The sequence below is a fragment of the Quercus robur genome, chromosome 7, assembly GCF_932294415.1.
Source record: "Quercus robur chromosome 7, dhQueRobu3.1, whole genome shotgun sequence".
Classification (NCBI taxonomy): Eukaryota; Viridiplantae; Streptophyta; class Magnoliopsida; order Fagales; family Fagaceae; genus Quercus; species Quercus robur.
In genome coordinates, this window is record NC_065540.1 from 21849391 (window position 1) to 21873075 (window position 23685).

At 38.0% G+C, this 23685-nt stretch overlaps 1 protein-coding gene across 2 annotated transcripts in view; it reads right to left on the reverse strand.

Annotated features, from left to right (window-relative positions):
- Positions 1–23685, reverse strand: part of LOC126692749 (uncharacterized) — a 72621-nt gene that overhangs the window by 37895 nt on the left and 11041 nt on the right. The gene's annotated exons all lie outside the window — the stretch shown is intronic.

Here is a 23685-nt window from a genome sequence, read left to right on the forward strand (position 1 = left end):
ATTCATGGCCAACCACCAAGGTCAGCCGCTCTCCGCTCCTCACCGGTCACTGTCCGGTTCCTTGGCGGTGGTTGTCTTTCTCTTAACTCTATTCGACTTCAAACCTTCATTGGAGTTCTAACCCATGGCTGGGCTGCTGTGTTTTGGTTGGTTTCAAAGTTTTTTGGATTTGGTGAACAACCTGGTTAAGCTCTCTCTCTGATCTGGTCTGGGTTGTTGGATTATTTCTCTCTAATCTAATATGGGTCTCCTCGGATTCTTTCTCTGTTTGATCTGATTTTGGTTTTCAAGTTCAATTTTTAGTCAAATCTTTTCTTATTTCTGATTTTGTTTGTAAAAACCAAATAAATCACAAAAAAAAAAAAAAACCCAAAAACATTGTTTCATTGTTGAATAAATAATCATTGTTGTGGGTAGCAATTTCGTAAATTGTATGTGATACTGATGGTTGACGTTAGATCCTATTGTTCAAGTTTGCTGTGCTTTGATCTGAATTTGTGTATTAAAATTTTGGGACCGTTTGGATGCCATTTTTGGTTGTGATGAACGTAAAGAAATTTTTTTGTTGTTTGTGTGCTGGGTTCGTTGTGTGTTCTGGGATTTCTTAATTTTTTTTTTTTAATTTAAATTAATTTTCTGCCTTTTTTTTAATATAAAAAGTTGAAGAAAAAAAATGCACTCAACAGTAGAGAATTAACAGAAGAAGCTAGTGGAAGGCTTCTTTATTTATTTATTTATTTTTAATTTATGGGAGTTAGGGGAAGGCTTGAGTTGAACTTTTTTTTTATTTTTTTATTTTATTAGAGGACTGAGTCGACTAAAACCAAAGTTAAAGGACTGAAATTAATTTTTGTGAAATTTAGAATTGTTAATAATGTAATGCTATGGACACAATAAAAATTAAAATTCTAAAAAAATGTTTTAATAGAGTAATGCTATGCATACAACATTTAAAATCCTTAATTTAAAAGATATTCAATTTAAAAATTAGAAAAAAAAAATGTGGTTTCAGAATGAAGAAGATATTTGATTTAAAAATTAGATCGACAAAAAAAAAACAAAAATGCTAACCTAACCTTTTAATTTGATTTAGTAATGCTTCTTCCAGAGAACCCAACAATAAAACTTTTGGTAGAGAACCATGCAAGTCTTCATCATGTTCCGCTTGTACAATAGGCAAGGAAAAAGAGAGTGAAGTTCAGAAAGAGGAGATATCGTAACTACCCAAGATATTAGGAAAACCTAGCAGTGTACATTATATAGGGAACAAAACCAAATGGCGTGAGCAAATGGAAATGGGTTGGGCAGGGATAAGTATTTGTGGTTTCAAATGTTGGCTTAAATTCCACTTCAGATAAGTATTTGTGGTTTCAAAATGTTGGTTTAAATTCCATTTCAGATCAATGTAATGGGACACACTTTTGTAGGGTTCTCAGGATTTTTTTTCAAAATAACACCTATTTTCAAACAATTTTGTTAGTTAGCACGTTTTCAAAACTATTTATGAAACTAACATATCTAGTGCAACAGACTTGATTTTAGTGTGTTAAATCAAGAATAATGCACACAATTTCAACATCCAATGAAACTCGAGACCGTTAGACTCGAGTTCTATTATATAAAACTCGAGTCTGTAGGACTCGATTTTGTTTAACGATAACCCAAAAAACAAACCCACTCAGCTCTTATCTTGTCTCAACAACAAAATCAAAAAACTACAACAAAACAAGAACCAAACCCCAATCCTAATCCCAATTCCACACTCTCATCTTCTCTCAAGCAATCACTTTCAAAGCAATCAGCGGCGGCGGCGGCGGCGTCGACAGCGACAACGAGAAGGGAAAACGGAGAGTGGATCGGATGTCATTCTCTCCCACTTCCAGCTCCAAATACCCAAGAATAAAACTAAACACCCACTTCCAGCCCCAAAAACCCAAGAACAAAACCAAACACAAAACCCAAAACAAATACCTGTATCAATCTTGGTAATTTGGCGGAGGAGAGGAAGTATCTCCACTAACCATAGCAGCATTGATTTTGTAGGTCTTCTCACTAGTTTTTTTTCCCCCTTACTTTTCCTTCTTCCTTGTTCAATCTAGGCTAACATTTTTTTTTTGCCTCTTATATTTCCTTGTTCCTAGTTTAATCTGGGTTTGTTCCTTGTTTGATTGAAAAATTATTTGCGTGTGCATTTGGGCATTGAAGGAACTCAAGACCCATAGAGAGGAGAGGAAGAAGAAGAGGAGAAGTGGTTCAGAGAAGATGAAGGCCTGCAAGGCTAATTTAAAAGAATCGAGTCCTATGGACTTGAGTTTTATATGACAGAACTCGAGTACATTACACTCAAATTTCATGTTGAAATCGTCTTCATTATACTCGATTTAGCACACAAAAATCAGGTCTATTGCACTCGAGATGTTAGTTTTTTAAATAGTTTTGAAAACGTGCTACTTAACGAAATTGTTTGAAAACTAGTTTTATTTTGAAAAAAAATCCAGTAAGTGTTGTGTTGAGATTGAAGCTTGGTGCACCAAAATTAAGAAAGTTAAATTAGCCACATGACGCAAAATTAGACTTTAATTTATAATTTAATTGGATTTTCTTTGAACTTTACCTATTAATATATATATACCCATATACATGAATTGGGTTCAAGTCACACCTAATGTAATTTTAAGCAATGTTATATCACCTAATAACTTATTATTGAATTCATATTTTAAAAAACCAACTATTGGATTACATATTTTATATGTTTTCAACATGCATGCCAATTTTCATGCCAAACGAATATAATTTACCATTCGATCCGTAAACTCCTCTTTTATACATAATTTTAAACTACAAAAACTTGAGTTTAAATAATTGATTGATAACATGGCTATTGACCTCTGATCATTTTGAAATATGAATTCAATAATAACTTATTGGATGGTGCAATATTACTTAGAGTTATACCAGGTGTAACTTGAACTCAACCTTATAACAATAATAATAATAACCAGAATTATCCCGGCAAACCACCCCGATACCAGCCAATCCTGAATCCTCACAGAACGCAGCTTCAAAGTTTGAAGCAGTCCTCTGGCGGAGGAGACCAGCGCACCCTGTCAGTTTCAATAATTTTTATGTGACTACACAATGGAGAAATATAATAAACAAAAAAAATATGTCTACACAACATAAAAATATTAGAGAAATATGAGTTACCTTTTAAATGTTAAAATTCAAAATATTAAAATTTATAAAAGGTTAAAAAAATTTGAAGATTTAATTAAAAGATTCAGGCCAGCAATTAAATAAAAAAAAAAAACAACAATTGACAAACTTATAAGAAAAAGAAACAAATCTATAATTTTTATTGAACAAATCAAATAACCCTAACCTTGATGCATTGACCGAAGAAGGAGAGGAGTTCAATACATAAGTGGAATATGTGAATTGTGAAGCATGAGCCGCCCTCAAAAAAAATCTTGAAGGAAAATAAGTTTTAAGGATAAAATTGTGTTGCGGCAAAAGAAGATAATAGCAGATCTAATCATAAAATCTAAAATAAAAAGAATTTAAAATAAAAATAATAAAAAAATAGTGGTGACCAACGACCATACATATAAATATAAGATATTGACCAACCTTTATAAAAAAATGTCAGTTTCAATATTCACTTTGTGGTGAGGGTTCTCAAACATCATCTTCTCCGCGAATAGTTTTTGGGGCTTAGGTTTTCTACACAAGCAATTCTTAAATAGGAGAGAGTAGAGGCGGTGGGAGAGTGTCCTTATTTGGCTAGAAGTCTAATTTGCATTGGAAAAAGAAAACAGTGATGAGGTGGAAAATTTAATTTAATTTAAATTTAATTTAAATATTGTGCTGACATGGAAAATTGTGGGAGATTCAAAAACTTCGGTTTTATATATATATATATATATATATATAGATAATAATAATAATTGAAATATGTGATGAAATCATGAAAGTGTTCGTTCCTCTATATATTAACTAGTACTCAAAAAAATAATAAATAAAAATAAAAACTAGCACTTTCCATAAAAATAAATAAATTAAAAAAAAAAAAAAAAAAAAAAAAAAAAAAAAAAAACAACAACAACAACAACAAAAACAACAACAACAACAGCAGCAACAACAACAACTAGTGCTCAAAGTAAAAATCTTATTTTAGAAGAACTAAAAGTGGAGATTGATCAAGAAAGCTACTTACAGTTTGGAGACTAAATCAAGCATCCTGATATTCATATCAATAATTTTGAAACCCATTCCCGCCAACACCAACCCTATATTCTGTTTTCGCAGCTCTCTCGCTCTCTCTCTCTTCTCTGATGTAGTGTAATTGAAGTAAAAATAAATAAAATAAATATTTGTATTAAGAAAAAAGTGGCACGTATGAGTAATAAATGTAATAGTGAGGGTAAAATGGGGAGTAAGAAAAAAAAATGTTGTGGTTCGAAATACCGATTTTAGGGATTGGGGGTTTTTTGAATTATAAAACCTTCATTCTCAGACTTAGAGAAAGACTTTTCTTGAATTGCTTTCCATTCTCCTTTACAACAAGAAACCACCTCTCTCATAAAAGATAAAAATAAGAATAAAAAAGGATTCTCACCAATGAGAAATAAATAGGTTCAAATAAAAAGGAAAAGGATTGTCTATGTGAATGATAAATAAAAATCCCTCTGTTTTGTTCACTCCGACTCAGAGTCGGATAGACTTGCATTCAATACTAACAAATGATATACATTCAAACGTAACAAATTAAAATTGTAAAATTATCATCTTCATTACTTCATGAACTAAGTACAAAGAATTCAAAAATCATATACAAAAAGAATCATCATCAACATGTAGATCATCAATGACGGTGATAGCACTTGGATTTCTTGGAAAGATTAATCTCTGGCTCAGGCTTAGGGATGTCTCTCAAATCCACCAATTGAATCTTTCTTTTGGCCTTTTGAACTTGTTGGTATCCAAGTTGTAGCTTTCTTTTTGATGCTTCAAGTTTCAACTCCAATGACTTCCTCTTCTCCTCTTCCTCCTTTTGCGCTTTCCTTTTCCGCCATGCAGCCAAATTAATCTTGACCACAATCCTCTCTTTCTTTTCACCATTCTCGGCACTATTACTAGCAGCAGAAGACAACGTTGAGATTGCTTCCTTCTTGTTGCCATCATCTTGCTGCTTTGAAGGAAACCCAGAAGCAGAAACAGAAGAGAGAGTCCTCTTCAAACCCATACGAGGGTTAGCATCTAAACCCATAGCCACACGAGTTCTTGCATCTAAACCCAAAAGCATAGCCATGGCCATGACTACTGAAATCTTCAAGAGAGAGTATTTTTGCGTACTGAAATCTTGAAGAGAAAGTATTTTTGCGTTTAGTTTTTTCTTGCCTAAGTGGGATATATATATACATCACTCTCCGACTCCCATACGGAGACGGAAAGACTCGCACTCTCTGTTTTGTGATCACCGACTCAGAGGAATAATTTCATCCCACGCAACCCCAACTAGCCGTTACTATTTCAATCTCTTTATTTAGTTTCCATTCTCCTCTCCAACTCTCCAACTACAAGAACTGAATTTAATTTCATTCAAGCATAGAAAAGAATTTCTTCTATACCCGGTAAAACTCTAGTAAAATTTGTGGTTTCAGAATGTTGGCTTAAATTCCACTTCAGATAAGTATTTGTGGTTTCAAATTGTTGGTTTAAATTCTAGTAAAATTAAACTCTAGTAAAATTTGTGGTTTCAGAATGTTGGCTTAAATTCCACTTCAGATAAGTATTTGTGGTTTCAAATTGTTGGTTTAAATTCCATTTCAGATCAATGTAATGGGACACTTTTGTAGGGTTCTCATGATTTTTTTTCAAAATAACACCTATTTTCAAACAATTTCATTAGTTAGCACGTTTTCAAAATTATTTACGAAACTAACATCTCGAGTGCAATAGACTTGATTTTAGTGTGCTAAATCGAGTATAATGCGCACGATTTCAACATCCAATGAAACTCGAGACCGTTAGACTTGAGTTCTATTATATAAAACTCAAGTCTGTAGAACTCGATTTTGTTTAACAATAGCCTAGAAAACAAACCCTCCCAACTCTTATCTTCTCTCAACAACAAACTCAGAAAACAACAACAAAACAAGAACCAAACCCCAGTCCTAATCCCAATCCCAAGCTCTCATCTTCTCTAAGGCAATCACTTTCAAAGCAATCGGCGGCGACAACGAGAAAGGAGAACAGAGAGTGGATCGGATGTCATTCTCTCCCACTTCCAGCTCCAAATACCCAAGAACAAAACTAAACACCCACTTCTAGCCCCAAAAACCCAAGAACAAAACCAAACACAAAACAAATACCTGAATCAATCTTGGTAATTTGGCGGAGGAGAGGAAGTATCTCCACTAACCACAATGGCACTAATTTTGTAGGTCCTTTCACTACCCTTTTTTTTTCTTTTCTTTTTTCCCCTTGTTCCTTATTCAAGTTGGGCTAACGTTTTTTTTTTTTTTTTTCCTCTTATTTTTCCTTGTTCCTGATTCAATCTAGGTTTGTTCCTTGTTTGATTGAACAATTATTTATGTGTACATTTAGGCATTGAAGGAACTCCAGACCCACAGAGAGGAGAAGTGGTTTGGAGAAGATGAGGACCTGTAAGGCTAATTTAAAAGAAATCAAGTCCTATGGACTCGAGTTTTATATGACAGAACTAGAGTCCATTACACTCGAGTTTCATGTTGAAATCGTCTTCATTATACTCGATTTAGCACACCAAAATCGAGTCTATTGCACTCGAGATGTTAGTTTTCTAAATAATTTTGAAAACATGCTAACTAATGAAATTGTTTGAAAACTAGTTTTATTTTGAAAAAAAAAATCCAATAAGTGTTGTGTTGAGATTGAAGCTAGGTGCACCAAAATTAAGAAAGTTAAATTGGCCACATGGCTCAAAATTAGGGTCTAATTTATAATTTAATTGGATTTTCTCTGAAATTTAGCTATTTATATATATATATATATATATATATATATATATTGTAGGGTCACGTTCCGCGACGAACCGCAGTAGTGTTGGGTTCGCACGTGAATGGGCCCAAACAATATCATTTGTAGAGAGTGGATTCGAAAGGCTAGGCTTCAGCTACCCAGCGATGGGTTTCTGTGGTGCTCACGTGTGATTAAGGTGTCTTCACCCTTGGAGTCTTTCTCCTGGAGGTGGACTGGGAGGCCCTTCCTTCTTGGCCAGTCTTCCCAGCCCCCTTTCTAGATTACTTATTTTTTCTTTTATACTAGCCTGCATTCACTTTCCTTCGTCCACGTGTAGGGTCAAACTTTCCAACACTGATACTTGTCCCGTCAGTCCAAGAAAAAAGTCGTAGGGAGTGGTTGATAAAGCTAAAGCATACGGCTCTGCTAGGTGCAGAGCTAGGTATGGGGAAGGTAGTAAGGGCAGCCTTTCCTAGATATTTTAGATTTTCTTTCAAGTTTGTCCCTATACCGTTTTTGCCCTTCTTCTTGGTGGAGCTTTGTGTCAGCCGAGGACTGTACTGTCCTCGGCTGCTTCTCCGGGCCAATTTGTGCTTCACGTTATTGAGTTTGGATTGTAACCCTCTTCGGCTTGGGCCTTAGGGCTCCCCATGAATAAATGGGCTCGGCCCATAAATCGTTGGGCCCCACAATAGCCTCTCAAAACCCTGCTGTCCGACTTCCTGGTTGGAGATGGGGGTTTTGATAATACCGAGCCTTTATTATAGCTCATTTAATTCAGCCCTTGACTGACGCTGGCGACTCTTCACCTGCCCAGGGAATGTACCGGTTTACAAGATATTCCCCTTGATTTGCGCACGATGCGTTTATGCCGTTTGGTTATCTGAAGCGCGTCTTTAATATCTTCCCTTTACGAAACCTCCCAGGTTTAGCGGTTTTTGATGGCGTGGGGGAATGAAACGGGCGTATTCATGTTTGCAGATTTCCTTGGAGATCTGAACTCATTAAGTACTCTTTTCTTCGTCCCCTATATAAAGAGAAGAAACAAGAATTGTTTCTCCCACAGATGAATTCCTTTAATCCCACCAAAATTTGAAACCCTCAGATTCCTTCCGGAGTTTATTTTTACTCTCTGGTTATTCCCTAACCTGAAATGTACTCACCATAGTAATAAGCAATGAAAAAACTATTCCCCTCCCAGAAACATCACGTTCTAACGAAGCTCGAAATGGCTCGGTCAGGGCAAGGATGGCGGAGACTCAAGATTTGTCTCGCCTTTCTTTCAGCCAAAATCCGAAGCAGGGACTCGTCACGTCACATTTTTGGCGTGACTGAGCTGAGGACACACATCATCAGTACTACCCACTCTCTCATGAGCATATCTAATATGGCACCAGTGTGTTAGGAGTCAGGACTGGGGCAGGGACTAAGTGCCCCTGCTTCTTCCTCTCTTCGTTCACTGGCGCCTCCTTCCGCCTCTCTTTCTTCCTTCTCATCTTTTCCCTCTTCTTCTCCTCCTTCTTTTACTCATGTCCTCCATCTTCTTCATTCATCTCCTCCATCTTCCTCATTCATCTCCTCCATCTTCCTCATTCATCTCCTCCATCCTCTTCTTCCTTGTCCTTCATTTTCTTCTTCCTTCTCCTTCAACTTTTCTAAAGAAAGTTCTTCTCTCAATATGAGCAATACTGAGGCAGAGATTGGAGAGACTTTGAAGACGAGTTTAAAAGACACCTGACTGTTTACTTATCTGTATTACGAATATTATTGTTGCTTCGGCAGTTTACCTTTTGTATAGACTTGTTTAAGCCCCTCTTTGTACGTTGTAATAATTTTTCATATTAATAAAAATTGTTGTTATTTTACTCCGCATGTTCTGTTTCTATGTTTTTGCAAGTTTACAAGCGCTGCTCGGTACAATAATATAGCATTTGAACCAATGACAACTAAGGCCAAAATACTTGCTAATAAAAAGATGTCACCATAACTTTAATAGAATTATTTGACACAGCAATGCCTATCTGTGAATAACGATACTTACCCAAAACAATGCCGAGATTAGAATTGGATGCTTTATGCGGTGTAGGAGATAATCATCCGAAGACATATCCCTCGCAAGAATGAACAGCCCCCATAGGCTACCAAATAGTGGGGCGTCTCGCCATCATCCTAACACTTTTATCGGCCTTAACATTTTACAATATTTGAGCCGAGGGCTTTCCCCGTCCGAGTAGTGGGCGTCCCAATAGGTTTGAGTCCGAGGACTTTGCAACGCCTTGGTTCTATCCAAATCCTAGTTTTATCATCTAGGTAGTTGGTTTCCCCATAGGCTTGAGTCCGAAGACTGTAGTTCAGTTTCTCCTTTTCCTCAGGTATTTCGCGAGGTGCCGAGCAGGAGGTTGTCCTCGGCAACGGCTATTCCTCGGCGTGGGCCATTGTCCCTGGGCCCCCATGCAGAACGGGCCTGGGCTGCGAATTCACTAGGCCCACAATTTAAAGGGTATTTCTGTAGTCTTTGGTCATGCGGTACTTTTTGGCGTCCCAGTGTTCGAGGTGCACCTTCCCGAGACTCCTATAATCCCATGGTTGCAGGTGGCGTTAGAGATTGAGCCAGAGCCATCTTGTCTGTAGCGTTCCTTGGGACGCTGCGTGAATTAAATGCCACCACCTTATCTCTTTAAATAAATAGGAGAGAAAGTTGCTTCACCTACGCACCAATTCTTCAGTTTCCTCTCAAATCACAACTCCCATATCCAGTGCTATCCCCCCTTAGCATAACATGTTTGAGGCGAGGGTTGGGGAGAAGAAACTCTCTCCGCCACAGAGGCGCCGTGTCCTCCTGAGACTCAGAATAGTGAGGTACGGGCAAAGGAAGCATAAATTCAAGAGAATACTCCGCTTCGACAGAGGGGAAAGGGTGTTTCTCCCTCTTCTAGTCAAAATCCGAAGCAGGTTCTGTTCATGCCAGAATTTTGGTGTGTCAGAAGAAAGATTCTCCGCCATCATCGTCTCTGCCCTGTCGCAGGCAAATTTTTGGTGAAGGCTTCTCAACTTCCGGCTCCCTGCACCTTTCCTTCAGCGGTGTGAGGCTCAAGTTGGGTTTCTTTTGCTGCCTGAGTTATGGGCATGTAAAAGCATTGAGGAAGAACAAGGTCTTGGAGCAGTAGCCAACCTCTCCTCTGATCCACTTCCTCGGCTTTATCTTATTCTCTTGTATCTTCCTTTTCAATTATACAGTGAGCTTTAACATAAGCTGATTCCAGCTTTTCATTGTACGCTGTACTATTTCTTTGTTTTAGTAAAAATGGAAATTTATTTACTTGTTTTGAATACTGTTCTTTTGGCAACACCACTTTGTAAATGGGTGTGCCCCAGGTGTGTGTTTCTCCTCAGTGATATTTAGAGCAAGAACCCTTGAAACACAATCCAACTAATTCTTATTTACCGACACTACCAGGTATAATAATAACAATTCATAGTAAGTTGAACTTAGGAAACTAACCAAGATAACGGTTGAACGTTATGTAATAAGTGCGAGAATACTGTCTGAGAACGACAAATTCTAAATAATTCATCCGAGGGGATGACCGAGCATTGGATGACTTCGATTATGCTTTTGGAAACATGTTGCTCCATTCCGTACTGGTCCCTTTGGTGTTGAGGATCCGAGGGCAAACTAGAGAATCCATGTAGTTCAGGAATTAACCCAACTGTTAATGGAGAGTTTTCCTCGGGGAGATTCTAAGGTCCACGTAACGTAGTTTTTCCTTTTAAGTAGTTGGTTTCCCCAGAGGCTTGGGTCCGAGGACCATACAAGGCCTTGGTTCTGTCCAAAACTCGTGTTGTCTTTGTAAGTAGTTGGTTTCCCCAGAGGCTTGGGTCCGAGGATCATACAAGGTCTTGGTTCTGTCCAAAACTTGTATTCTCTTTGTAAGTAGTTGGTTTCCCCAGAGGCTTGGGTCCGAGGACCATACAAGGCCTTGGTTCTGTCCAAAACTTGTATTCTCTTTGGAAGTAGTTGGTTTCCCCAGAGGCTTGGGTCCGAGGACCATACAAGGCCTTGGTTCTGTCCAAAACTCATGTTGTCTTTGCAAGTAGTTGGTTTCCCCAAAGGCTTGGGTCCGAGGACCATACAAGGCCTTGGTTCTGTCCAAAACTTGTATTCTTTTTGTAAGTAGTTGGTTTCCTCAGAGGCTTGGGTCCGAGGACCATACAAGGCTTTGGTTCTGTCCAAAACTTGTATTCTCTTTTTAAGTAGTTGGTTTCCCCAGAGGCTTGGGTCGAAGGACCATACAAGGCCTTGGTTCTGTCCAAAACTTGTATTCTCTTTGTAAGTAGTTGGTTTCCCCAGAGGCTTGGGTCCGAGGACCATTCAAGGCCTTGGTTCTGTCCAAAACTTGTATTCTCTTTGTAAGTAGTTGGTCTCCCTAGAGGCTTGGGTCCGAAGACCATACAAGACCTTGGTTCTGTCCAAAACTCGTGTTGTCTTTACAAGTAGTTGGTTTCCCCAGAGGCTTGGGTCCGAGGACCATACAAGGCCTTGGTTTTGTCCAAAACTTGTATTCTCTTTGTAAGTAGTTGGTTTCCCCAGAGGCTTGGGTTCGAGGACCATACAAGGCCTTGGTTCTGTCCAAAACTTGTATCCTCTTTGTAAGTAGTTGGTTTCCCCAGAGGCTTGGGTCCGAGGACCATACAAGGCCTTGGTTCTGTCCAAAACTTGTATTCTCTTTGTAAGTAGTTGGTTTCCCCAGAGGCTTGGGTCGAAGGACCATACAAGGCCTTGGTTCTGTCCAAAACTTGTATTCTGTTTCTTAATTTATCTACTTCCTGAAGGTTAGCTCCTCGAATAAGGTGGGGGAAACTAGCTTGATGTTTAAAGCCCCTAGACTTGCCATACCACTGGCATTACGAGGCGTAGCCCCTAGTAGGAAATTGTGTCAGAATAACAACAATGTGTCGCCGGTCGTAAAGGCATCGTCGTAGACCCTTGTTCGACAGAAACTCAACTCCACCGCCGCTCGAGCTAAGGCGCAAGCCTTTCCCACAGAAGGCGCCAATTGTAGGGTCACGTTCCGCGACGAACCGCAGTAGTGTTGGGTTCGCACGTGAATGGGCCCAAACAATATCATTTGTAGAGAGTAGATTCGAAAGGCTAGGCTTCAGCTACCCAGCGGTGGGTTTCTGTGGTGCTCACGTGTGATTGAGGTGTCTTCACCCTTGGAGTCTTTCTCCTGGAGGTGGACTGGGAAGCCCTTCCTTCTTGACCAGTCTTCCCAGCCCCCTTTCTAGATTACTTATTTTTTCTTTTATACTAGCCTGCATTCACTTTCCTTCGTCCACGTGTAGGGTCAAACTTTCCAACACTGATACTTGTCCCGTCAGTCCAAGAAAAAAGTCGTAGGGAGTGGTTGATAAAGCTAAAGCATACGGCTCTGCTAGGTGCAGAGCTAGGTATGGGGAAGGTAGTAAGGGCAGCCTTTCCTAGATATTTTGAGATTTTCTTTCAAGTTTGTCCCTATACCGTTTTTGCCCTTCTTCTTGGTGGAGCTTTGTGTCAGCCGAGGACTGTACTGTCCTCGGCTGCTTCTCCGGGCCAATTTGTGCTTCACGTTATTGAGTTTGGATTGTAACCCTCTTCGGCTTGGGCCTTAGGGCTCCCCATGAATAAATGGGCTCGGCCCATAAATCGTTGGGCCCCACATATATATATATATATATATATATATGGATTGGGTTTAAGTTACACCTGGTGTAACTCTAAGCAATGTTACACCATCCATTGACTTATTATTGAATTCATATTTTAAAAAACCAACCGTTGGATTATATATTCTATATGTAATACTTGAAATATGTGATGAAATCATGAAAGTGTTTGTCTCTCTATATATTAACTACTACTCAAAAAAAAAAAAAAAAATAGCACTTTCGATAAAAAAAAAAAAATATATATATATATATATATATATATATATATATATATATACACACTAGTGCTCAAAGTAAAAATCGTTTTTTATAAGAACTAAAAGTGGAGATTGATCAAGAAAGCTACTTACAACTTGGAGGCTAAATCAAGCATCCTGATATTCAGATCCAAATTGTCTTATTTTCTTTAGATTTGAATATTGTAGGACTTAAAAATCTAGAGCCCTAATTTGGAATTTGGATGAATGGTGAGTCCAAGCTTAATGGCTTCGAACATAGTAGACCTACTACCAAGAAGATCGTGCCTCAATGACCACCCCTAGCCACGGAGGTTGACTAAGTAAGCCTCTTTTATCGTATGGTTGTAGTCATCGCATTTTTGTATTTATTATTTCATTCACCATCAATCTTACATGTGCTTAGTTCTCTAACCCATAATGCAGAAAGACCGATAGAGGATACTGTCCTTCACTCACTCCTATTTGGACTCTTTAAAAGGCAGAGGGTGACTAACTTAAGCCCTATATTCAAGGATAGTAAAATTCCAATTTTACCTCAACAGAGGTCTTACAAATATCCAAACAAAATTTTAGGTAAATATATGAAATCATATGCTTATAGTAAGAAGGCCATGCGACCATGTGACTTGATATATTAATAAAACCATTGATCACATGACCTGATATATCAATAAGGCAACTTGATTTGATATATCAATGTGATGTTAGGTGGAGATACTCACTAAATGACAAAATTTGAAAAGTTAAATCGATTTCTTCTAATTTATTTACATCATTCACACTAAACAACAAGTTTCCAAAAAAAAATTGTTGAAAACAAGTTTCTCTCACTGCTAGGGTTTTCCTGCTAGGGTTTTTCTCTTGCTAGGGTTCCCTTGTGCCGTGTAGAATTTCTGTCCCTAACATTGTTTAGGTCTCAGTTCCCTTCAGTTTTCCTAACGCTGATAGGACGGTGGTGTGGATTCTTTGCAATCCTTTTTTCTTCTAGACGTTGGGCTTTGTTTTCTTGTTGGTTCGCAATGGCAGGGCTAGATGATATGTGGTCCCGTTTCTCCTTGACCGAAGAAGAGGAGTTGGGCGCTGATGTACCAAGACAGGGCAGCAATGTCATTCATCGTCTCGCAGGAAAATATTTCACTAAACGGGTTGTGAATGCAGAGGCAGTGGCATGTAATTTCAAAATCAGGGATATGCGAGGGAATATCTTACTCTTTGAATTTGAGGATGTGCTGGACTTAGAAAGGGTTTTAGAGTTCGAACTTGGTCTTACGATAAACATTTGGTGGCTTTTGAACGGGCAGTGGATGTGAAATCAGCACCTTCCTTACCTTTCACCAAAATGGTGTTTTGGGTGCAACTCCATAATATCCCTGAACGATGTTTAACTCAAGAAACAGCAGAGGTAGTGGGTAACATGCTAGGTACCACAAACCAAGTGGTTGACCCTGAGGACGATGGATTAGGTAGTGAGTTTCTTCGGGTGCGAGTGGCTCTTGATATCTCTAAACCTCTCCCACGGTGCTGCAAACTACGGTCTGAAGGTGAACATATTGGCTGGGTGCTTCTAAAATTTGAGCATTTACCGAATTTCTGCTACTAGTGTGGTAGAGTTATTCATAATGAGAGGGAATGTGAGCTTTGGCTTCGGGGTAAAGGAAATTTGAAGAAAGAAGATCAACAGTACGGTGACTGGCTTCGTGCCGATACAGTGAGATCTCTCTGAAAATTAGTAGTGGCTATGGCTGGCTGTGCTAAAGGGAAAACACCATGGAAAAAAGGTCCTGCAATGCCCAAGAAACCTTGTTCCCAATCTACAACAGTGGTCCACAAGGATGCTAGCCAATGTTCACTTTCAGTTCCTATATCAGAGCAAGTCATGGTGGATGTTGAGAGTATGGATCACGGTAATAAGGTTGTGGGATTCTCTCCATTGCTCGGTAATGTTCCTGCCTCTAATACCAACTTGTGTTTGAATATTGACATGGTTCATAGCTCTTTGGATTGTCTTAGAAATGGTACGCAAGTTTTTCCTGAGTTAAGAGAACAAAATGCTACTGCTATTCCTAATCATAACAGCCCTAACTCTAGCATGAACGATGTCTTTGCATTTAATGCTACCAAGGGTCAATTATGTGATATTTCAAACAAGTTGAGTACAGACTATGCCACGGTTTTTGCAAGGAAGTGGAAAAAGATAGAGAGGAGTGGGAACAGTGACAGTGAGGGTGTTGACATGATTGAAGTAGAAGACCGTCGACCAAGTTTGGATGCAGTAGATATGAAACAGTCAAAAAGAAAATGTGTGGGAAAAAAGTGTGAAGAGGACAAAGAAAATGAACTGGTAGTTGTTGAGTACCAGTACCACCGGTATCAATGAGTTGTTTAAGCTGGAACTGTCGTGGGCTTGGGAACCCACAGACAAAAGATGAACTTGTTGCCTTAATTGGTAACAAATATCCCAAAATGGTTTTCTTAATGGAAACCAAAGTTGACAGTGATGTTATTGAAAAGATTAGGAGGAAGATTCAGTTTGCAGATTGCCATGTTGTGCCACACCAAAATAGGGGAGGGGGGTTTGGCTTTCCTATGGACAAATACGATTACAGTTGATGTGCTCTCTTCATCTGAGCGCCATATTGATGTAGTAATTGACCAAGGGATGGATGACGCTTGGGGGTTCACAGGTTTCTATGGAAATCCTGATACTTCCAACCGGGAAGATTCCTGGTCATTACTAAAAACTTTGAGTCGACGATTAACATTTCCATGGGTTGTTTTGGGTGATTTCAATGAAATTCTAAGGGTGGAAGAGAAGCAAGGCTGGCTGGACAGACCGGAAAGACAAATGCAGGGGTTTAGGGATGCATTGGATGTGTGTGGTCTTAAATATTTAGGTTTCAATGGCTTCCCTTTCACTTGGTGCAATCGAAGACCGGGCACTCAAAATACTTGGATTCGGCTTGACAGAGGAGTAGCCACCATTGATTGGATTCTAAGGTTCCCTACCTCTAGAATTCACCACTTGGATGCCTTCCACTCGAATCACAAGCCCATTCTTTTGATTTTGGATTCTGAAGCACAAAGGTTTTACCGGAAGGGACGACCCTTTCGCTTCGAAGCCATGTGGTTGAAGGACAAAACTTGTGAAGGGGTGATTAAGGAGTCATGGAGTGGCTATCCGGGGTTGTCTCCATTGAGAATGGTACCTATAAAACTAACCACTTGCCAGGACAATTTGCAAAGGTGGAACCGTGAGGTTTTTGGCCATTTTAGACTCACTTTGGCAAAAAGAAACTCAAGGAGTTAACCAAGGCAGAGGAAGCAAATTTGTACAGGTCCAATCCAGCCCATATTTATCAACTTCGAGATGAAATACAAATGCTGAAAAACAAAGAAGAAGCCATGTGGCAGCAATGGTCCCACACAAATTGGCTGAAAGGGGGAGATCAGAACAGTAGGTACTTCCATTGCAAGGCTAATCAGAGAAATAAGCGCAATTTTATCTTGGGTTTTAAAGATGACAATGGGGTGTGGATTGAGGATGAAGGCCGAATGGGTGAGCTTGTTAAGGAATACTTCTCCAACCTTTTAGAGGGTATTTCTCCAACTATCACGGAAGACATGAACACTAGCCTTAACTGTGAATATACTGCAGCTGAGGTTATTCAAGCTCTCCACCAAATGGCACCACTCACTGCACCTGGCCCTGACGATATGTCCCCTATTTTTTACAAATCATTTCGGCATATTGTGGGTGATGATATCACAAATGCTGTTTTGGCAGCCTTGAATTTGGGTATTATTCCTAACTCTATTAACACCACTTTCATATCCCTTATCCCAAAAATTCAAAACCCTAATAAAGTTTCAGATTTTAGGCCTATTAGCCTGTGCAACATGTTTTATAAACTTATATCAAAAGTTTTGGTTAACCGCTTGAAATTGGTTTTGCCTTATGTAGTCTCTGATTCTCAAAGTGCTTTCCTTTCGGGGCGCCTTATCACTGATAATGTTTTAGTGGCTTTTGAGACTCTCCACTATCTTAAGCGAAAAAGACAAGGAAAATTGGGTTTCATGGCTCTTAAGCTTGATATGAGCAAGGCTTATAACAAGGTGGGATGGATTTTTCTTGAGAAAGTCATGTGGCATTTGGGGTTTGGAGGCAAAATGGTAACAACCATCATGTCATGTATCAGGTCTGTTTCTTATTTAGTGCTTCTCAATGGGGCACCCATTGGCAATATTAAATCCTCTAGAGGCCTCTGCCAAGGTGATCCTTTGTCCCTATATTTGTTCTTGCTTTGTGCTATTGGGTTACAGGGCCTACTTCACACAGCTGAAGCTGAAGGTCGCATTCGAGGTGTTTCTATATGTCGTAATGGACCTCGGGTTTCACACCTATTTTTTGCTGATGATAGTGTTCTTTTCTGTCATGCTAAAGAATCTGAATGCTAGGTTATCTTTGATATTTTGGCCACTTATGAAAAGGGCTCTGGTCAGAAGATAAATAAAGATAAAACCAATTTGTTTTTCAACTCAAATACTGATCCTAGCCTCCAAATCCGTATACAACAGATCTTGGGTGTCCCCTCCATCAGGAATTATGAGAAATACTTGGGTCTTCCTGCCCTTGTTGGCAGAGCAAAAAAACAGAGTTTCATTTATATTAAGGAGAGAATTTGGAAGAAGCTTCAAGGTTGGAAGAAAAAGCTCCTATCACAGGCTGGTAGAGAAGTGCTCAACAAATCCGTGATCCAAGCCATTCCCACCTACTCCATGAGTTGCTTTAAGCTTCCAAGAGGGTTGATCCAAGAAATTGAGACCTTGATTCGTAAGTTTTGGTGGGGCTATAGTAGGGATAATAGGAAAATCCATTGGGTTAGGTGGGAGCGTCTTTGTGAAGCCAAGGAGGTTGGAGGTATGGGTTTTAAGGAAATAGAGAAGTTTAATGATGCTCTATTGGCCAAGCAGGTCTGGCATATGATGAACAACATGACTCTCTATGTTATAGGGTCTTTAAAGCCAGATTCTTCCCCAATGGCTCCATCTTCGATGCTAAGGAGTCTAGCCTTGGGTCATATGCGTGGAAAAGCATTTTAAGTGCGAGAGATTTAATCAAAAAAGGGGCAGTATGGCGCATTGGTGATGGTCAATCAATCCGCATTAGAGAGGATAAGTGGCTTCCAGATGAGGTCTACAAAAAGGTTAGCTCGCCAATTCCTTCCATACCCCCTGATGCCAAAGTGAGCAGCCTTATCGATGCCAACACAGGAACATGGAACACAAATCTAATCAACCAAAGTTTCTTGCCCCATGAAGCCGAATTGATCCTACGCATTCCTTTAAGCATCAGACTCCCATAAGACCGCCTAATCTGGTCCCCCTTTTCTTTGGGTCGTTTCAGCACTCACAGCGCATATAAGTTGCTGGTCTTTACTGCTTCAGCCAGCAATGCAAGTAGCTTAGATCCTAACCCCCCAAAAAGCTTTTGGAGAGGCATATGGAAGCTATGTGTCCCTAGTAAAGTGAAGCACTTTGTATGGAGAGTAAGTAACAATGCTCTCCCAACCATGGATAACCTCCTTCGCCGTAAGGTAGTTCTCTCTGCCACTTGCAATATTTGCAGAACCCATGTTGAAGACACCACACATGCAATTTGGGGCTGGGAAGGAGTGAAGGAAGCGTGTCATTCCCTTAGCTGGGCCAATCTCACAAACTCCTCCCCTTCCCCGGATTTTACTGACCTTATCTCTAAGTTTTTGCAGGTACACGATGATTACAAAGCTGAAATTTTCGCTCTTATAGCATGGCTACAGTGGAACAGACGCAACTTGCTGCACCTGAGCAAACCAGTTCACCCGCTGCAAATGCTACCTCCTTGGCTGGTGGCATGCTTCAGGACTTCATCAATGCGCAAGAACTGGTCCCAAGACCTATAGTGACAACCTCCACAAATTGCTGGTGTCTACCTGATCAACAGTACTACAAAGCCAATTACGACGGTGCCGTTTTCAAGTCAAGCAACACTGCTGGTCTAGGAGTGGTTATCAGAGATAGTCGAGGTGATATCTTGGGAGCAATGGCTGTTCATATCTCGCTTCCTCATTCTGTACCAGAGGTGGAGGCCCTTGCTTGTCATCATGACGTATCTTTTGCTGTCGACCTTGGTCTCCATGAGGTTATATTTGAAGGTGACTCGGCAATTATCAATCAGGCCATCAACAACGGTCTGTCAAGTTCAGCACCTTATGGTCACATTGTGGACGACATCCTTCACTTAACATCGGAGCTGCAGTCTCACAAGTTCTGTCAGGTGTCAAGAAGCTGTAATAAGGTTGTGGATGCTTTCACCAAGAAAGCTCGAGATGGGTTAGATTTTAAGATTTTGATAGATGACGTTCCTGGGGACATTATTCCCCTTGTATTGTTTGATGTTCACTAGTTCCTTTGTTTTTCATTCGGTTTAATAAAAGTCCCAGTCCCATAGTTTCTAGAAAAAAAAAAAAAACAAACAAACAAACATACAAACAAGGGATTTACTAACATGTGCCCTTAGGACATATATTAGTAAACCATTTTAGGAAACTTTTTTATGGAAAAGCAAAAAAGTAATTAATTATTTTGACAGTTTTTTCAATTCCCCATAAAAACTTTTCCAAAATGGATGGTTAATGTGTCCCCTAAGGGCACTCATTAACTGGACCCAAACAACAAAAGTTTGAAAAATTAAATTCAACATTTAGTTTCAATCTCATTTATTTAATAGCATTCACACTGAACGGACAAAACAACAAAAGTTTTATTAAAAAAAAAAAAAAAAACTTAATAAAAAGAAGACAGAGAAACATAGATGAGATATCGGTTCGGTACTAATCTACCAACTAGAATGGCCTTATTTCACTAGTAAGTATGATATATAGAATGGTACTATTTGAATGTGTTTTTGTATTGGTGGACTGACTAGTAGGATAATTACTAATTGTATTGGATGATTCAGTACTTTTATTAACTTCCTTGATCAGACCTTCATGGCCGAATATAATTTATGGGTTTGATCTATGATATTTGTTTGTTTATGAGTTTGGTAATTGCAAATGGCAGTGGCTTTGTCTTTTTGGCCAACGACTCTATTTTTAAGAATCATCTGGTGGTTTCAAGCGACAGTACGAATGGTAGTTTGGGTGGTTTGTGTGACGACGGTGTCTGTGTCTTTTTGGCTAAAATGGGTAGAGAAAGGAGTAGAGAAAAGAGAGAGAAATTATTATTAGAATTTAGTAGAGATAAAGATTAAAGCTAATTTAGGTGTTTATTTGTTAATATAAAAAAAGTGGAGTTTTCTATGTTAATTTAGTTAAAATTGTGTGAATGCTTTAAACCAACAAATATGTAATAAATCCCTTAATCACCTTCCTCCTCTTGTACCTTAATTTCCAAACCATTAAAGCCTCAATTCCTCTCTCCCATCCCTACTATTCCCTTTTCCTACCCTTAATGTAATGTTGGAGTATTTGGCTATCATTTTAGTAAGTCTCACTAACAAAGAGGTGAGTATCAAGCTCAAAATCTTATTAGAAGTAGAATAAAGTTAGAGGTTTAAGATAATGGGGATGGTTGCTTCAAATAAATAGATGAATAAAAAGAAAGTAAAGGTGATCACACAAAAATATTGAAACCTCACAGCAAAAACAAGCTTGAACGACTTGATTATGGCAATCATGAGCTCGTCTCCCCCTAAACCTTATGCATCTCAATCTATCAAAAACATCCTATCTTGATTTTACCTCCACTCTATCAAAAACCTTCTCTAGTTCATCTCCCCTAAATCAACCTTCTTGATGCATATTTTTTTAAGAAATTCAAATTTGTGAGTTGGTTTTAAAGCAATATTAAGGGTAAATTATATACTTGATCCATAAAATTTTTAAGTTGATTTTGGTCCTTTAAATCTAAAAAAGGTTGGATTTGGTCTCTGAATTTTCAAAAAGAGATTAATTTCACCCCTCCATAAATGGGGTTCATTCAACTTTGTTCATTAAATAAGTGGTTAGTTCAATTTGGTTCCTAAAAAATGAGGTGAGCCTTAACATAATGCAGATAATGTAAACTGAATAATTGATTAAGGGACCAAACTTTTCCTTTTGAAATTTTAAACACTAAAGTTGAAATTAAAAAAATTTGTGGGACTAAAATCAAACATAAAAAAATGTTAGGCATGTAAAGTATAATTTATCCTAATAATAACATAAAAAAAATTTTGAATTTTTGAAAGAATTATTAGGCTTCTTTGACATGCAAGTTTTTTTCATTCTATGGGGATTAGGAAATTTTCTCAAAAATATTGACCAAACCTTATTGTTGCCTTGGGTTTGATTGGGGATAATGCATAATTAGCACATAACATAATGGTGGTAAAAAAAGTAAGACTTTTGTTTTTTTTCTCATTTTGGTGTACTTACAAATTTATTTAGTGTGGGCTTCTCCAATTTTTCAAGGGCACATCATCATAAGTTGTTGAAAACAAAGCTATTTACAGCTTGGAGGCTAGATCAAGCATCCTCACTACAACAAAGCTGACTTTTTTCAAGGGTCAAAATCCTTGAAAAATGTAGTAAAAAACCTTGAGAAAAATTATTTTAAGAGTCTAATCGACACTTAATAACCTTCAAAACTTATACTATCGAAAAGGAAATTTTGAAGGCCTTTGTGGCCCTCAAAATAAGTGCTCTACCTTCTTTTGAGCGTCAAGAGGCCCTTAAATAATCTTATTTACCAAGGGTTAAAAGATTTACAAGTACAACCCTTGATAAATAAGGTTATTTAAGGGTCTCTTGACCCTCAAAATAAGATTTTCTTTATTAAAAAAAATAATTTAAAAAAAAAACCACAATTATGCACAAAAACCACATAAAACAACTAAATACATCAAAAGTCCAATGTATAAAACCAAATACATTAAAAGTCCAATGTACTATAACCAAATACAAATATAGAAGATAAATCCATTTAGCTGAAGAACTGAATTAACAGTTTTTTAAGCCACAATTCACCATCCTTATTATAAACACAAGATATTGCCCAAAGTGCTTTGGTTCGAACGGTCACATCAGGGTCTAAAGTAAAATTAGAAAGGAGAGGTTCTAAACCATTTGCTTCCATGACTAGTTGTTGACTATAGGGATTATTCTGGACAATAATTGTTACAACTTCTACTGCCTTTGCACGAATATTTGAGTGAGAGTTTTTAAAGTAACCAAGGAGAGGAACCAAACCACCAATTGAGTGAAGATCTATAGCATATGCATTAACAGCCAAAACATGAGGCATACTCTTGACACAACTAAAAACAAAGGATAGGAAAAGTGGGCACAACAAGTATATACAAATAACTAGCTACACAAAAAACCAACCCTTCAAATTCTCTTTAACTCAACTAAATCAGTAGTAAGACTGTGAGACAAAGGAAAGAAAAAGCGTGCAAAACAAGAATATATGAATGGCTAACGAAATTTAAAAAAAAAAAAAAAATTGACACCTTAAATCATTAGTACTGATGACTTAAATCTGTGACCTCACCAATAACCATTCTTATGCAGATTCGAAGTGCCATTTTACCCAAAGGTCATTGGCATAATTACTTTTGAACTTTTTATAAATGATCTTTAATACACTCTGTTTGTTTCGCTAGAAAACCTTTTATAAAGATAGTTTTCCACATTTTCCAGTATTTGGTAGCACACAAAAAACCTGGTCAATGGAAAACTATCTTTGGTCAACAGAAAACTCTAATAAAAATAAGGCTTATTTTCTATAGGTTGTTTTCCAAAAAAAATTTTTGGAAAACAATCTCTCTCTCACGCATTGCATCTCCTATAAATATTATCTTCGTCTATAGCTGTGGGAAACATAATTTTTTGGCGCCTTCTCTCTCTCATGGTAAGTTTTCTCACTTTTTCTCTCTTCCCTTTGCTTTTTCTCTCTTCACACCCTCACAGTCACTAACTCTGGTCTCTCATCTTCCCATAGATCTCTCTCTTTGTCTCTCTTCTCTCTTTTCTCCATGTTTCTCTTCCCCTCTATAACGCAATTCTCTGATTAGATTTTTTTTTCCTTCACTGATCGGTCAATAGCTCCAACTTGCAAAGGAGAACAAATTTGCAGTGGTAATTATTTCATTCCTCTCTACCAAAATCCCAATTCTTTGCTTTGAATTTCAAGCTCGATTTTCTTTTTTCTCTAAGAAATTTTCGGTTTGATGGATTCCAGGAAAAAGTTAATTCTTTTTCGTACATAAAGTGCAAAAAAATAAAAAAAAAATAAAATAAAAAGAAGAAGAAGAAAGAAAGAAAGAATGAAGTAAAAGATGAAAATTTTAAACATAGTACCTATATTGCTATAAATTGCTTTTACATGGGACAATCTTTACTGTAGACTAATAATATTGTTATATAATAAATGATAATTGTTTAGGAGAATTGTATTTGTTGGCAAATACTTTTTTTGTTGGCAGATATTATGCAGTGATGATATATTATACAATACATTATGTAAATACATAATTTATAATAATATTGGAGACTTGTGGTTGACCATAGTAGACAATTAGTATACCAACAAAAAGAGTAGACAATTAAAAGTTATTGTTATTTATACTTATTGAAAATGTATTCCCCTGTCAAATTTATATATATATATATATAGACAAATGGTTGATATATGTGTGTGTGTGTGTGTG